Below are 17,312 nucleotides of genomic sequence, written 5' to 3'. Positions count from 1 at the left end.
CTGCTTCCTGCTTTTTCACAGCTCCACTGAAATAGTCTAAAAGCAACGGTGTAAGGCACATTTCTCATTTCATGTGCTGCCAAGGTTAGATCACTGAACAGCTCTCCAGGTTAACAGAAATCTTCCAAAACATAGTAGAGACTGCTGAAAATGTTAATCTCGTTTGGGAGAATTATCTTTCTGTTAAACAAATCTTGCTTTTATTCTGATGCTTTCTGTTTTTTGAGCTCCGTACAAACACCAAGCAATTATGTAACACAACCTTTTGGAAATAAGACCTGCATAATCTCTCTGATAATTATCTTGGCTAACACTTTGGGCTCATCTCAGAGAAATACGGAACTATAAAAACGAAGTTTTCCTGCTACGGTCTTTCTAGATCTTTAGAAGATTAAAGCCATTTGTCTGGAGACTTTAAATGCTTTTTTGAAAGAGTGGTTGCAGTTTTAGGACTCTCCTTGCAGCACGGTGCAGTGAAATTTCTGCTGAACAACGTCTCTGCATGGTGGGTTGATGTGTTTCAAAACATTTCTAAGTCCATAAAAAGCAAATCCCCAAGCTAGAGCATTAATGAGCTATTGCAGCTGGGCCACAGAAAACCTATAGATGCTGATTAGCCATTTGTTGGAACTGCTTTGTCGTACTTACAGAAGGCTGGGGATTTGGAGAATTAAGTGGCTATAGAACAATTTAAATATTGTAATATTTACTTCCCTTGTTGTTTGTGGGGACTTCTGTTGCCCTGCAGAGAGGGGTCTTACAGAAGGAACTAAGCAGCCATGGCAAATGATTTAGAGTGGCTTGAGAGCCATAAAACCCATAATGAATAATAACAACAACAATATTAATAATCATAACAAAATAGATACATAGCCTCAGGAAGTGAAAAGGAAATGGAGCTTCTAACCTGCGTTGTATTTGTTCTAGGTGGATTGTACCCTTGCTTCTTTCATCTCTGAAACACGTTAAAGATGGGGAATACACATAGCAGTATAAATGTTGGCATTTACAACAACCTATGTATGTGCCACTGGCTGATTTTAATAGCTTTCATACGTGTTACCTACAAAACTATTAAATGTACACGTCAAATTTATAGGTGGTACCTGTAGGCTTAGTAGTTGGAAAATCATGGGTAGGATTATAGGCTTTTGGGCAAAGTCAAAAGTAGGATCTAAAATTCAAGGAACATGGCAAAAGGACAGTTAAGTTGCTTATTGCATAAAAATGCTGCCATCAAAATAAATGTGGCTTCTCTTGGGAGTGGAGTGAAGAGCACTGTGGCATGCAGGAAGACTACAGACGGAATAATCCTTCTTTTTAGATTATTTCCAAGTGTAAAAATACGGTTGAATCTGTTGCAAACATGTCAACGAAGATTTGAAGAGTTTTAATTCAAGCACATCAGTTTGATGACTGCTCCTGAAATCTGAGGAGGTTGCTCGTTTTGTTGAATACTGGTTAGAAAATTTGCTGACTTCCATATAAACACAAGGCATGGGCTTCATACTTGCAGTATTTGTGCAAAGAGAGCAGACCTGCAGGATTGTGTAAGCGTGTTTTGCAGTGCTGGCTGCTGAAGACGTGACAGTCTGAACACCAGAATGGGACAGGAAGGCACAGCTAATAGCTGATGGAAAATGCAATTTCTCAGGCAAAGGGGCCAGAGAGCTTGGGAAAAGGGTTTGGCCCCATGAAAAGGTGTAACTAAGAACTGAAGATTATTTGAGTTGTTTTCAAAACAAGATGTTTCGGTTTCTCTCTTGAAACAGTTTTGAGATAAACATTCAGCAAAATTCAATTATAGTTCAATCAATAACAAATTCTGGTCCCTGAACCAACTCCTGTTACAAGCAAAGAGAGACCATGAAATACCTTTGGTGGTTTTCCTGAAGTTTGCAAATACCAATAGTTGATATTGGCACCATCTTTCCTAGCAGCCTGTGCCAAATAAATGTCTTAAACTTAGCGCTGGAATCAGAGATAGTAATTCATCACAGTCCCAGCTGCCTACTCATGCGAACTGCAGATATGAAAGAAAATCTTGGCTGCAGTGTCAGCTAGCGGCGGCTGCTTCTGCAAGCCTGAAGTTTCCTCTTCACCCTGGCAACGTTATCAGGACCGGGGAGGAGTATTTGGAGAGATTTGCAAAGCCTTCTGGTGGGCAGGATTGCAAAATGGTATACTTGTTAAAAATAGCCAAATTAAGATTCTGTATCTGCTGATAAAGGATTGCTCGGTGCGGGGCAGTGGTGGGGGAAACTCAGATGAATGGGGATGCTTTTCAAGTTGATTGGCAGTTTGTCACTTGGTTATTCACTGAGGACAGAATCGGGTGGGATATTTAGACTGAAATCCATCACCTGTCTTGCAGGAAAGAGAGCTGTGAATATCTTACCTCATCTTGTGGAGCTTACTTCAGCTTTCTTTTTGCCTCGCTTTCTCTTGGTGCCCGCTGCTGTTCAGCAACATTTTTTTTCTTGCTTTCTTGACACTTGAAAAGCTAAAAATAGCAAACATAAAGCATCCTGTGACAAGGGAGCAAGGTGTTTACAAGCGTTATTGTTTAAATACCCATTCTGCATTTGCTGCCTAGAGTTGCTGAATATGCATTGAAAATCTGATTTATTTTTTTTGTAGCTCCTTTTGTGTTGATACAGGTCATTTCATCCCCTCTCTGCACAGAACAGAACAAATAGGTAGGTCTGTCAGATCCTTTGAGTGGCCCAGGAATCATTTATCATTCAGGAAGGGCCTTTCTTGTGTACCTCCAATTATCTTCTGTCAGCTCACAGCCTCTAGCAAGAAATCACATCCCTGCTGCTGCGTGTTGCTTGGGCCACGGGCAGGTTTAAGGCTTCTGCAGCCCAGCCTTAGGTGTAGATGTAAAAATGGGTTTGTGCCTTTCACAAAATGGAATGTATTGAGGAAGAAGCCAGAAAGATACTTGTGGTTTGTGCACCATTACTATCTTGCAGATTAGCACAGCCAGGACATCAGTGAGCAGAGTCTGTGAAAGGGAAAAGGCATTCTGGTGAAGGAGGTAATATGGCAGGGTGAAATTCCTGTGGTATGTGGGAGAGGTGGAGTTTCCTGAAGAAATTAGTGTGAATCCTTTGTGTGCTGCTGTATGCCTTCTTCCCTCCTTCCCCTTTTTCCTCTTTCCACTGGGAGAAAAGTGGCCAGCTTCCCAGCTTGCAGCTCCAAAGGTCCCTGGTAGACTTCTGCACACTTCTTGTGTGACCTGCAGCAACTTGTTTGACACAGTTCATGTCCGTGTGTGGCAATGAAATTGCTCTGAATGACACAGAGCAGATTGCAGAGTCAGTCCAGCCCCATAAATGTGGCATTTGCATGAGAATATTTGTCCAGCTGAGTGGGACCAACCCAGTGAATACTTCATCTAAGCAATAACAGAAATCCAGTATAGACTATACTGGACTGAAGTGCTGGTCACTGGTCACTGAAATGCTCTGGTGATCCTTGCTGCCAGGAAAGGTCAGAACAAGGTATTCAATGCAGGAATGTCCATTGATGTTGAATACTTCACTGTTTCTCGGGATGTGAAAGTCCTGGAAGAATCTCTTAGTCATCTGTCAGAGAAATGGTGCTTTGTTGTTCTTGCTTTAGGGTGATATGTATATCTCATATACATAGCTTGCTTTGGCTTCTATTTACTTCCAGATTTATGGGGAGGTGGTTGTAGGGGAGATATTATTTTTCAATGACTGGTTTTAAATTATGATGAAGACAGGCTTGTTAATTCAAATGGGTTTTGCGTACGAGCATAGGAATTTGCTGTGGTGATTGTACAGGATACCTTCTCTGGAAAATTGGTTATTTCTGCCAGCTGTTGGAGCAATTTCTAGACAGCTCTTTCCAAAAGTCAGTTTCTAATTTCATGGCTTGAAATGCTGACTTCTTGTTTTCATCTTAAAGATGCCCAGGAGGATGATTTGCAGGTTGGAAAAGAAAACAGATGTGATTGCTTTCACTTTAAGCCCAAGTTGTTATTGTTCAGGGGTGAGCTGGTGAAGGAGAGCATGGGTGGGTTCCTAGGGATACCCTGCTCTGCTTTTAGTTTTTCTAAACAGAGAGAATAGGAAGTGCCCTTTCCTGTTGAGATCGAGTGTGATACTCTTATCCAAGCCACCTCTGGTTCTAAAACTTCCCATATTTGGCATACAATGCTGAGAGGCTGCTTGGTGCTCGTGGCACCCCTCCTTGCTGCTGCTTGGCTCTTGTTTTGGAGTTTTGACATGGACTGCCACGGACTGTCAGTCATCTCTCCATTGATCTGCCAAAACCTAATTCATTATTCAAGTGGGTTCTTTCATTGTTCAAGCAACATTCGTCAGTTCCCTGCCAGTAGATGGTAGTTAGCCTCTTGAGTGCTGTTTGTATGAATCATAGAGGTTTATCTAGTAAATTTGTTAAGCAGTGGCTAAGCCCACACACTGACACAACAGTGTATAAATGTAGGAAAGCTCTTGTCTGGCAGACTTCCAGACAAGCAATCCCAGGAGTCCATAGGATTTAATTGTTGATCCCAAGGAAAATGTATGTGTAAGATAGCACCTTCCAGCACAAATCGTTACCAGTAACATAGATTAAATGGTATTTTTTACAGCAACAGATAGTAATGTGGAAGGCTTTACATCTGCAGGAATTCATAGGCTTGAGTGTTCATGTTTTATGGTTGAAATCCAACTCTGCTCTAAGGGTGTCCTACAAGAGGCAGTCCCTTAACAGGGCATATTCTTTTCCTACAGAGATGTGGGATATAGGGGAGACACAGCTCTGCACCACCCATCCAAGAGCCACAGAATGGTTTGACCTCTTCAGCAGTAGAAGACTTGTGCCAATTTTTGTGCGGCTTACAGTTTCTTAAAATGTGGGCGGGGGGGGAAACATGTCCCTTTGAACAAGAGCATGGCCCCACTAGTGAGCTCTTTGTTGCTTCAGCTACATACAGATGTAAGCCCCAAACTGTGTTTGGCAGATGGGGTGCAGGCTGATGCCACCACAGCTCTTGGTCTGGAGTGGATGGAGAGCTGGGCGCCAGCCTGCACCCTCCAGAGGGATCGCTTGCAGGTTATTGCCAGGTTGAACTTAGCAAAGTTTTGAGTACAGAATTAGGCCCAGTGAAGGATGGATGAAGCAGCTTCTCACTTCTCCATGGTCTTCTACATCGTACAATGTGAATCTGCTACATAGTTTGTCAAAACTGTGCTGGTCGAGGCTACTGAGAGGAGGGCACAAGGATGCTTCCAAACAAGGAGCTCTTCTGTGTGTAACTGCTTCACCGCTGCTCCTCTGCACAAGTGTGCATCCACCCAGAAAGGCTGCACACTCAGCTGTGCATTAATAACCATGCCTCTTTTAGTTAGGGGCGGTGGAGATTGTCTGAAGGAGATCATTAGTTTCTAATTGGATTTCTAAGACATGTAGGGCTAGTGGAGGAGGTGTTGGTGTGGGGACTGCCTTGAAGTAAGGAACTGCTTGACTCAGAGTGGTTTTAAACATGGAGAGAGTCTGTGAAAAGTTTTCCTAAAGGGGCTGGTTTGGATGTATTTCTAGCTGTCTTGTTCTGGGCAGGTTGGCATTTTGCTTTGTCACCAGTATCCTGCTGGATGTAATACCAGAAGTAAAACTCTGCATCACCCCTACCCCTTGTCTTTGAAGTGAGCGTATCTTGATACTTCAGAGCTTGAAGGAAGGCTCTCAAAAGGCTGCAGGACACAGAGAAGACATGGGGTAAAGATTTCTACACAATTAAGTCAGTGATAAAGGTTAATAGTGAAACTGGGGATAAATTTCTTACTTTAGTCTGTCAGTTGAGGCAATGAGAAAGGTGGCAAATTCTTTAACATCCAAATCAAGAGAGAATAAAGCTGCTCATTCACATTTACCCACCAGCATTTTGATACTTTTGGACAGCTGAACCATAGTCGAACTGCTGTCAGCTCTGCAAAGCAATGATACCAAGATTTTTCTGTGATATCTTTTAATTATTAGTAGTCTCAGTTATGTCTCACAGCTGGAGCAGATGAAGTGTTTCCAGACAGAGTATTGGTCTCAGTGCAGCAGCTAAACTTGGAAATCTTAACACTCTCTTAACAGCTGCATGGAAAAGGCTTAGAGTATAAATGTATTAGTAGCCCGCAATAAAACACACGTTACTCTCAGGAAGTAAAAGGTCTGGGATCATCCACGTTTTCATGAAACTTCAGCCCAAGAGTGAAATTGGGGTGGATGCAACAAGGGTCATTGGCAGAAGCACCATAGGGGGTACATATGCCTTGTTTTGCTTTAACTCTGACGTGGCAGTAGATTTTCAGATGTTCAGGTTCTAGTTTATAGCAAAGACAAGTGTCTTTACATAAAGAGATTTAAAACTGTAAAACAGCCTCCTTGGGAAGCTTTACAGGATTTTTTTATTTTTTGCAAGGTTATAGCTAGCGTGTGTTTACATAAGCTTTGCTTTTAATATCATCGTCTCGATACATTTAAATGAATTTATGGTATCAAGAGAGATGGGGCAGTGAGTGGGAAAGGAAAGAATGAAGAAAGAAATGTTATTTCATGCTTTTGAGCTATATTATTTAAAACAACTGAAATTTGCTATTAAATAAATTATACATAATTGTCGAAAATCAACCTTTACACAGTGCTCTTGCTCACGTACAGTGCACGCAACCAACTGAGATGGTCCCAGAGAGATTATCAGGTTGTCCCGGATTACTCATAACATCTGGATCTCTCAGGAAGCAAAAAGTTTTAAGTAATCCAACTAGATCAGCAAATATATCCTACTAGCTCACAACACAGCACAGCTTTGTAGCATATTGTGCTGGAGGGATAAACAAATCTCAGATAAAAGATAACCCCCAAAGTATGATACCACCTGAATGGAAGGGGCTAGGGAGATTGTGTTTTTCTGTTCTGAAGTTTCAGAAAGCTGAGTGAGTGGTCTAGGCCTGTGCCTGTGTGGAGATCCTTGGAAATCTGCAGGGCTTAATTTTGTGTAAATGTGGGATGATACCTGTGTGTGGTTGACATTTAAAAGGGAGAGTTACCCAAGTCAGTCAGGCCAGTTGAGCAGGTAGGTCCCACCTGATTTCACTGGAGCTGTGCTTCTCAGTGCACACTGCTTTTCGGTGGGTAAAACAGGTATTTTCTGTTAAATCTTCTTAATATTGGCCTTGCTGTGCTTGCAAACAAGTGCTATGGTTTATCAACCAGAGTGCATGGAAAGTTGTTGGGGTGGGCAGTGGAGTGGGGAGAAAAATTGTTTTAGGAAGTGTCCCATTGTAGAAAAATACAATTGTACCAGTGAATCAGGCCTTAAAATAGTATTTTTTTTCAAGTCAATCCAGAGCTTTCCTTGCCTAAATTTTGTTAGGTTTAATTTAAGAACTGAAAAACTGTGTGACATTGTTGCACATCCAGAGAGATTGAAAAACTTGGGTTTTTGTGTTGTTTTTGTAAAAGAAATAAAAAAAGCCCGTATCTCTGGGAGGTTTCATTATTGCAGTACTGCCTGTGGTGCTGTAACACGTTTGATGGTACTAAGGGATATCAGGTAACTGGATAAAAGATGACAGATACTAGTTCTTGGTTTCTCACTGCTTCATTTCTGTAGGTCTGAGGTAGTACAATGTCATGTTCCTCTTGAAAATACTGAGAGCACTGATGATGAGCCTGCAAATCTTTTGTCTCCGTTCATCTCTCCTGCAGCTTTTTCTGCAAAAACCTTGGTAGAATCAGAAAAAAAAAATCTGCTGGTACACCAGCATAGTGTACCCTATGTGGGAGTGTGACTGCATGTTCCTCCTTAAAGAGCAGTACCTCTTTACCTTCAATCTGCAGGAAGGACAGGATACCATCCAAAATGGCATCTGTCCTCTGACTACCTGCTGTGCTATCCCTGCAAGTGCTGAGTCAAAAAAAATCCAGTTGTGCTTCAGTAGGAATATTTTGATCGTGAATGATTACAACTGGTTTTCTTCCACTGGCCAGCGGCCAGCATGGTTTTGTCAAGATAAGTTCATGGCAAATTAATCTTATTTCTTTCTTTGACAGGATAACTGCTTAGTGAGTAAGGGGAATTTAGTAGATAGGATATATCTGAACTTTTAAAACACTTCCGACACTTTTCTACATAGTGGTCTCACAGCAAACGAGTGAAAGATGATCTCAACACAGTCATAACAAAGTCTGCGATAACTAATTGAAAAATCTCTCTCAAAAAGTAATTAAGGGCTTCACTGTCAAACCTGGAGGGAGTTGCTGGGGAGGTCTTTGCCCTGCGTGTGATTTTATTCAGCACTTTCATTAGCAGAGTTGAGTGACTGAGCAGAGAGAGTAAATGGGGAGAGTTATGGGAAGGGTTGCAAGTGGTTTAGATGACAGCATCAGAATCCACAGCGATCATGTGTAAAGAGGGCAAATCAAATGCGTAAACACAGTATAGGGAATAATTGGCTCTGTTGCTGTGAGGAGCAGGGAAGGGGAAAGTGATAGGCAACTGCAGACTGTAACACAGCAGTGGGCTAAAACCTGTAAATCTCACTCTGGGAAGTATCAGGAGCAATGTCATAGGCTAACTGAAGACAGCATCTATTCTGCTGGGATTAGGGCTGGTGAGACATCTTGGGGTTTTTTGTTGTTGTTATTTTTGGTGGTTTTTTGATACAAGGCTTTAAGAAAGCTGTAGACCAGCGGAAGAGAGAGGAGATCGATAAAAATTTGTTACAAGACAGGATCTCAGGGGAACAGTTGGAGGAACTGACTTTGGTTTAAGCGGATGAGGAACATGAAGATTGACTTTTGCCATGGAGAGAGTGTGCTTGAAAGGGAAAAAAACCATTGGTCCTCTGTGTTTTCTTAAGGGCAATCACGTCAGTTAGGAGGGACCGAAAGACTGGTGTTGGAAACATCAGTTCACCAAAACTTTTCAGCTGTGGGTGGATGTAGACCACGGGCAAAGCCGCAGCCAGATTTGACAGACTCCACTTCATCAGTAGTATTTCTGTTATGATAAGCAAGGCAAAGTTAACAAAGCTCACTTTTTCTAGATTGGTTGTCCATCCTTTAACATTTAGTGATGGTTTATTGTCCATGATGTAGTGGCTGCATGGTTGCCCTGCGTAGTCACCCTGTGTCACTTCCATATTTGAACTGTAAGATGCACGTGCACTTGCTGGGGTACCCTCATCCTGGGGAGGTTCAGCTCCCTGTAGAAATGCTGTTGTCATCCATATGTGGGACATTTAGAGATGAACGGTGGTGTCCAACACTAAAACAAAATTTTAGTGTTGGATTTCTTTCTGAAGTACAAGGGCTGCATGGTAGCATTCATATTCTCTAATATATTTGGAAGGCATTGTTTGGAGCTGACAAATCTTGATTCAGTTATTTAGGGAAGACCCTCACTGTTGGTCTAAATCAAGTTTACCTGCAGGAAATGGAGAGAAATTAATTTCAGTAGAAGCATTTGACTTTTATTTGGCTTTAAAAGTTTTTGCTACTGAAAAATAGTTCTTAGCTAAATGTTCTTACCTCAGTGTTTTCATCAGGACTTTTTCATTAAGAAAATAAAGACACACTGGAGAAACATAAAATATTAATTTTATTTTGGAAATTTTATTTTCCCACTCTTTATTCCTGTCTTTACGCCATTAAAATATATTTTTAATTAATTCCACATTTTTTGGTATTTCCCACTGGAAGAATAGAAGGATGTAAGTAGAATATTCCTTAAAGACAGAAAAAAGAGAGAAGAGAGGGTTTGGGGCAATTTTCTAACTTTCAACAATTTCTCTCTTCTAGGAGAAACTAAGCAAGCAGGTAAAACGAAGAAGGCCAGCAGATAAAAAAAGATATTTTTTAAAACTTGAAAGATTAATAAGGTTTTATCTTATTCTGTCTACATTTTTGTTGCATAATGACATGAAGGATTTTCTAGTAGAGCAGAATATTTAATTTCTTCTAAAGCATGTCATGAAAATTAAAGCATATTTTAAACCTCTATTGTGAAGTGTAATCACAATTGAAATAGGTTGAAGTTGGTGGAGAAGCGGTTATAAATATCTGCCATTGATTTCTACATGGTGATGTGACAACTAGAGATGTCTTGGAGGCTGAATTCCTCTGCAGGAAAAGGCCCAGCTCTATAGAAATGGCATCCTGTCAAGTTCTGTGTCAGTTCTTCCTCAGCGGAAAATGGTCCGTTTTAAGGTAAAAGCGCCTTAAATTGGATCTTTCCTGAAGCTGGAACACTGGAAGTAGGTAACAGTCATATCCGTGTCCCTTCGATATTTGTGTTTGTGTGTGCACATGCTAACAGTAATGGTAGCAGCTAGGGAAAAATTGTAATTCTTACAATGTCTTGGCAAGGTTGAACAGCCTGACAGCATCATCAGTCGTCCCACAGGCAAACATTATCTGCCTTGGGATAGGGTGTCGCATCATTTAAGTCGCATCTCTCTTGCCTCATATATGATCGAATTATATTAGGTTAAAGGCTAAGAGGGCAGAGCAAGGTGTGATGAATTCTTACATATTTTTTTCAAATAATTTAATCAGGTCTTTTGGTCCTTCCTGAACTGGGACCTTAAAAACACAGTGTGTTTTAAGCACTTGAATAGTCCCTCTGACCTCGCTGAGCTTACCTTTAAGTGTTTTTCTGGCTGCAAGTCATAATGAAAGTTTATGGGTGGATCTTCCAAATATAGTCAAGAGGGAATTAGGAAGATAAGTCTCCCTGGAAGGTTGCTAGGACTCATGCCTAAAATTTGTGTAGGTGTATTGTAAAGCCTCACTGTCCATTTCAGTGAGGTCCCATGTATGAAAATAATTTCTTTACATGGTGTGTTTGAATGATCACCTGTTTGGTAAAGACACGAAAACAAACTATTATTCCTTTATAACGTGAAAGAACTAGTTTCATTTGCCCTTGTTCCTCCTTGACCAGAAACATTTTAAAGCACAAAATCTGATGGATATTTCGTTTTTTTTTAATAGGAAATTGAAGCATAAAGAAGGTTACTATGTGCCTCATTAATGCAGACATTTCCTGCCCAAATTGATAGTCCACCTTATCTAAAGGAAATGTAACTTTCTAGTTAATCAAACACAATCTTTCTAGCACTTGAAAGAAAAAAAAAAAAGCAAGCAAGTCATTGAAGTAAGAAAGATGTTCAGAAAAAAGCTGTCAGCATCGGTGCTGTACCAGAAAATACTGAAAGGGCTGGAGGATGTAAGTCTGAAATGATTAAATGTGGGCGAAGATTGGTCATGCAAGAAGGAGCTTGTAATCAAATCTCCTTGTCTGAAGATAAATGAAGGAGAAAAGAAGGGGATAACAAGTGCATGAGATGCCTACAACACCCATGGCATGGTAGCAGCCCTTGGAGGTCCTTGGCCAACCTTCCCTTTCCCCACGCACGAGGTCATTTGAGCAGAGGTCTGTTTAGTGGTGTGCAAGACCTGTGAGTGTTACTGCCTGTGAGTCACGGTGTGTTGAGCCCTATCACAGCTGCAGCAGGGGCTGAAAGCTGATCCTGCTGAGAAGCGAGAGACAGTGAGCGCACCGGTGTCTCATGGGACCCTGATGTGGTTGATGCCACTGACCTCCTTGTCCCCTTTGAGTTCCTCAGGCAGGAGCAGGTGAGCGCCCATGGTTGCACCCATGTCAAGGCTGCTCTGCCGTCTCCTCTGGGGAGTCGAGGGGTAGTGTTGGCTCTTAGATGAGATGTTAAATGGCATAATTAGAGAGATTTATCCGAAGCATTAGTCTTAGTTTCAAAAGAATACATCTTTGTTGGTGGAACTTCCTTAATATTTTTCAGGGTTCATAACAGGTACACATTATTTGTGTTGTGCTGATGGGCTTTGGAGCGGGATTACACGTTTAAGAAGCCAATGACTTCATAGATCCCACAGCCTGCTTTGGGCTTTTCTGAAATCAATCTATCAATCAATCCCCAAACTTCAGAGCAGGGCCCAGCACTGCCGCTGTGTTACATATTCTACCGGTTGCTAACGGAGCAATCTGGGAAAGCAGAAGCTTAAACCAAGTTTCTGTGTAACCCATTAAAAAATACCAACCAAACCTAGGAATATCAGAGAGTACTGATGAATTATATCCTGAAATGCTTTGCTAAACGGAGGGCTTAACGGTAAATATTGGAAGTCTCCCAAATAAAACACTCTGTAGCTATCTTAGCTTAGTGAGATTTAAACTCCCTTCATTACAGACAGAATAGCGAGAAAATTATTCATATGGTTTAAACATGGGTATGTTTTTGTTTAAATGCTTCCTATAAGCAAGAGAGGCCCTTAACCATTGCTAAATGTTTGCAATATTGTAAGGGGTGATTAGAGGGTTTGGAAGTTTAATAGGAAAAGCATCAGTATCGAACACCCACACAAACACACACAGAACAGGAGGGACATGGAGCCGAGCTGAGCAGATTTGATCTAGCCTAATTAGTCAGATTGTTGTTGTTTTTACAGCCTATTGTTGATATACAAACACGCTGTTGAAGAATTAGCAATATAAAACATTGCAGTTCATTAGAGTTTTTAGTGGTGCTCTAATAGCCACGCTCCATCTGGATGATAATAAGAAATAATGGACCATAGAGAACTTATGCTTCCTCACCTTATAATCCATTTTCAGCCAGCTGAGAAAGCATCAAAGAGGATGCTTGCTGAAATATATCACTTTGCGATTATACATTCAAAGGGAACAAAGAGAGTCCTGTGTTCTTTATCTCTGCACCAGATGTTTGTTCCTTTCTTCCTTTGCGTGCTGCACAAATATTTCTAACCAAATTTATACTGTGGATAAAGGCGTGTCATTGTGTCAATATGACACAGACAGCGCTGCAGTGGCAGGACATTTTTAATGGTTTTTATGTTACTACAATGAGAGTGTCAGAGTGAATCAGACTTTTTCATAGTTTGTTGACTCTCAGGCTGTAATTGTAGCAACAAAGCGTCTTCACGTATGATGAGAACACATGGAGGTTGTTAACTAACGTGTTTTCATGTGTACATAAAACAGAGAGAGAGTCAGTTGAGGTCTCTTAATTGGTAGTGTTTAACACAGGAACAAGAGCTTTTAGGAAGAGATGTTAAAAGGTTAAGGCTCTTGTCTAGAAATGTGAAACCTTTAGGTTTTTTTTCCAGATCTGACATTTGGTAGAATTATGAGCTTGGGCATTTGATGAATTTTGTGGTTCTTATTTCCTCTTCAAACCTATGCCTGATTTATTGGTTTAAATGTTAAACGACTGGGGGCAGGAACTCCGCGTGTTTTTGTACTGTGCCCACCAAACCATGTTCCAAGCTGCAGGGAGCTAACACAAAAAAAATGAAAATTTTCCAGGAGTCCCAAAAGAAGTAGTCTGAGTGCACTGAATTGGTCTGAATTTCTGTGGTTGACTCTATGTAGCTGGTTCAGACCTCAGGTTAAATTCAAAGAGTGCAGGACACTTTTAATTTTTACCAATCTACAGTTTAAAAGTGCAGATGAAGGCAGGGGTAAACAGAGGATACTGACCATTCACTGACCATTGCTATGGCCAATCTAATAGCCTGCAGTCAGGGTATTTCATGATAGCCCAAAGTTCATGTGGCTCTGAGTCACATTATTTATGGGAAGAAATCAGACAAACCTTATAGTTCATCTTAGTGTAAAAATAAAATAAAATACGTATATTATTTTGCTTCAGGGGATGCAGCCTGCCAAATAGGACTGGAGAAAACTCTTCCTGCCATGAGCAGTATGTTCAATGGTAAATAGTTCATAGCCAGGGCAAATGAGAATGTACAGATTTGTGCTGAAATTAGTGCCTGTCTCTTGCTACTCATAAGAATATGATGATCATATGTAGGCATAAATGCAATGGTCCAATATATGTTGACCTTCTAAACTTATATATTAGCATGTTTAAGGCAGAGTCAATATTATTTAGTAGAATGACAAGACATGACTGACATGACAAAGCCACCATAGGTATCTCCTGTAAGTCTACAAAAGGTTTAAAGTCCCATCAGAGAAACTGGAAATGTGAGTTGTTTAGGATATTAGGCAACATATTCAAAACACTGATACAGCTTTTGGGAGTTTATTTTCCATTCACTTGCAGGAGATCTTGGCTTTTACATCCTGTTTCCTTTTTTCTGAAAAATCTTTCCCATTGCAATCAACACGGAACATTTTAAAATAGCTTAAACTATCTGCTGCTTGCTCCCTTCTTAACCTCCAAAACAACACAGAAATATTAATTTATAAAAAGGAAATGTGAGATAAAAACTATTAAACAGGCAAGATTAAGATAAACCATCAAGTCATCACTCTGAGTTCCAAGCACTAGGAGTACTGAGCCTTAAAAGTAGATTGATATTAGGCACTTTTTTTTTTTCCCATAAAGAACAAGAAACCAATTTAAAATTCTTAATTTTTTCTTTTTTAAATTTTGATGATTTCTCATTGGTTTCAACTTCCTGCACGAGATTTCCTTGGTTTATTGTTCTCACAACCTGTTTCTGTCTCAAAAATTTTGGAGTAACCTTAAGAAAAAAGCATAATAAATTCAGTTCTACTGTAGATGAACAAAAATGCTGTTGTTTGAATGCTTTTAATATTGAATGGGTATTTTCAAAATTTGTATATATGTTTTATCCTAATGTGGTTGATAAATGCACTGAATTTGAGACTTCTGCCTATAACTGTTTTTACTCTTACACATCCTTCCAAAAATGAATGAAAAATACCATCTTTCTTATGTAGATCTACAGCAAATAAAAACCAGCTGAACTCATTTTCTCTCAAATTTCCTAAAAACTTTCACCTTGATGTTGAAACATGTCAGGCCAAAACAAATTAGTCTGATGAAAGGAAGGAAGTTTAGAGTGGGAGGTAAAGTTCTTTCTCAGCTGGGGAATGCACAGTTCACTCAGCAAACAACATTTTAACTCTCTTTCTTACTCCACACTACATATCCTTATTTTGTTAAAAAATCCATGGAATATTTATTTGTGAGATGTAGTACTACCTTACTTCCATTTCCTGACACAAATACAATTTTACAATCAACTTCATATTTGTAATATTGTCTTTAATAGGTTTTTGGTCCCTTCACATTCAAGACACCTAATTAAAATATCAAGAAAGTTAATATCGTAGGCAGATTTGTTTGGAAGAGTGTCACAAAATGAGGAAAAATCACCTTTTTAGGTTTTCATCTTATTACTTCATTTTAGAAGCCAGTATGAAACAATGGATTTCACTGAACTCTGTTTAGATAGTCTGGATATCTGATATATTCAATTAAGATGTTTGGACAATTATCCCATTGTTATCCTCAGGGAGTCTATCCTCATATGCTGTTTTTCTTGAAATAGTTTCCATGAAGATGGTAATTAATTTTTTAACCTAATCTTTCCCCCCAGAATTGCTGACGTGGCACAGCTTTGTTGACCTGGCATACAGCTAGGTAGTTGTGTACAGCCATAATTGGAATAAGGCCATCTACATTGTGCCAGGGTAAAATCCTGGCATAGTTTTTCTACTTATTTCTGTAGAAAAATGTCACCCCTGTTGTTTTGACAATGAGGAAGACTACAGGGTCTATAGGCTCAACTGTGGAGTATGTCTGCTGATAGTAATTTCAGCTCACTTTTTGTGACAAGGTAGAGCATGGAGTATCTTTGAGGCTGATTTGTGTGGCATCTTATTTAAATGGGGAAGCTTCAGTCCCCATCTCCTCTTTCTTTGCTTTTCTTTTTTCTTTTTTTTTTTTTTTTTAAAAAGAAAGCCAAGCTGGCTTGAGTCAGGGTGTATGTATTGGGTTTTCTGTGAGGGGTTTTTGGTTCCCTTGGGGAAGGGCTATGGAGGTGGCCCATTAAGAAGCTACCTGAAAAGCTCCCCCTTTTCCTTTGTCAGATCCACCTCTGACCAGGGCCAAGCCAATCAGCGTCCCTCCGAATTAAGGGTGGTGCAGGGCATGCCTTGTTATCTCTCACACCGACCCTGAAAAATGCGGCCACAGGTGTGGGTGGTGCAGCCCTGACCACAACTTAAGCTTAAGCCCCACTGCAGTTTAATCCCGAAAAAAAGAGAGAGAGAGCTGGGATCTCCATAACCATCAGAAGAGACGTGCAGCGGAGAAAGGAGTGGGGCCCGAGGAGAACAACTTTGAAGAACAGCAAGGTCGGATGAAGGAAAGAAAACGAGAGGGAGGAGGAGGAGGACGCGGAACCCAGGCTCCCCTTTGCAACCCATGGCGAGAGCTGGGTCGACTGGTGGTGTGTGAGGGAACTGTGACCATGGGCAGACCCAGGTTGGAGTTTTGTGGACTTGGGCTGAAGCAGTTTTGTGTGTGAGGGAAACTGCAGCTGTGGGCAGACCCAGATTGGAGTTGTGAGGATTTTCTCCCCTATGGAAAGGGGGCCACGTGGAAGCGGAGAGAGACACTGGACTGAGGTTTTGGTTTTTTTCCTACTCCTGAGGAGCACGTGGGGTGAAAACCAACCGCAACCCCCACTCCCATCCCCCTGCGCCTCAAGGCAAAGGGGGAGAGGGAAGGTGAAGAAACCAGGAACAAAAGCTGAGCCCGGGAAGAAGGGAGGGATGGGGGGAAGGTGTTTTGATTTTAAGATCTGGTTTTATCTCCCATTGTTCTACTCTGATGTTGCTAACAAATTTAAATTTTGTTTCTATTCCTTATGATGAGTCTGTCTTTTGCCTGTGACCTGTTTAAGTGGTGAGAAGCCCTCCCAGTCGTTATTTTGGCTGGCCATTTTTTGAGGCATCGTGGTGCTCAGTTATGCACTGGGCCTAAACCACGACAGTGTACTTACAATGTGAGATGTGAAAGCGAGTACCTATCAACTCAGAGTTCTTTTTTGTGGCTGTTAGTAGCATGTTTGTATAGGCAGAAAGTGAAGCCTGTGCTGTGCATCACAGTAGAATATAGAACTGCAAGAAAAATATTTTTTGTTGTTGTTTCATTATGAAATTATCCGTGCCATCCCAAAGCATAGTAGAGAATGCATGTGAAATAATTTCTGCTAATTAAGCCTTCCTGACTTAAAACCATTTCTGTGATCTAATTAGGCTAAGTAAGTAGCTGAGTGTTGTATGGGATAGTTAATGAAAACATTTGTAAGCATGGATCATGGTGAAATTAGAAAAGGTTGAAATTAATTATGGTCAGGAATTTTTCTTCCTCTTTTCCATCCCTGAGTGTATAAATGGACTGGGATGAGAGCTGGCAACAAGGTTTGTTCCCTGT

The 17,312-nt window shown here is 40.7% G+C and overlaps 1 protein-coding gene across 1 annotated transcript in view; it reads left to right on the top strand.

Annotated features, from left to right (window-relative positions):
• KCNH5 (potassium voltage-gated channel, subfamily H (eag-related), member 5) overlaps positions 1 to 17,312 on the top strand; it is a 152,529-nt gene that overhangs the window by 57,673 nt on the left and 77,544 nt on the right. The gene's annotated exons all lie outside the window — the stretch shown is intronic.

Source organism: Mesitornis unicolor, unplaced genomic scaffold (genome assembly GCF_000695765.1).
Source record: "Mesitornis unicolor isolate BGI_N332 unplaced genomic scaffold, ASM69576v1 scaffold8335, whole genome shotgun sequence".
NCBI lineage: Eukaryota > Metazoa > Chordata > Aves > Mesitornithiformes > Mesitornithidae > Mesitornis > Mesitornis unicolor.
This window is presented reverse-complemented; position numbering and strand designations above follow the sequence as displayed.